Below are 589 nucleotides of genomic sequence, written 5' to 3' on the forward strand. Positions count from 1 at the left end.
CCTGGGTGGCTCAGTTGGTAGAGCATGTGGCTCTTGATCTTGGGGTTGTGAGTTTCAGCTCCACCTTGGGTGTAGAGATTACTTTGAAAAAAAAAAAAAAAGAAAATCTTGGGATGTCTGGGTGGCTCAATCAGTTAAGCATCTGACTTTGGTTCAGGTCACGATCTCACAGTTTGTGGGTTTGAGCCCCGTGTCAGGTTCTGTGCTAACAGCTCAGAGTCTGGAACCTACCTCACATTCTGTGTTTCCCTCGGTTTCTGCCCCTCCCCCACTCATGCTCTGTCTCTCTCTCTCTGTCTCTCTCTCTCTCTCAAAAATAAACATTAAAAATTTTTAAAGTTTAAAAAATCTTAAGAATTTTCTTCTCAGTTATTTTGACAACCCTTATTATGGTATTTAAGTGTCTCCTTGTCCAACTTGAACCAATTAAAAGTCTATATTCCATATACCATGATACGTTTTTTTTTTAAGATTTTATTTTTAAGTAATCCCTATGCTCAACATGGGACTCAAACTCACAACACCAAGATCAAGGGTCACACACTCTACTGACTGAGCCAGCCAGGCACCTCCTAAAAAATTTTATATG

This window comes from Crocuta crocuta, unplaced genomic scaffold (genome assembly GCF_008692635.1).
Source record: "Crocuta crocuta isolate KB4526 unplaced genomic scaffold, BGI_CrCroc_1.0 scaffold488, whole genome shotgun sequence".
Lineage (NCBI taxonomy): Eukaryota > Metazoa > Chordata > Mammalia > Carnivora > Hyaenidae > Crocuta > Crocuta crocuta.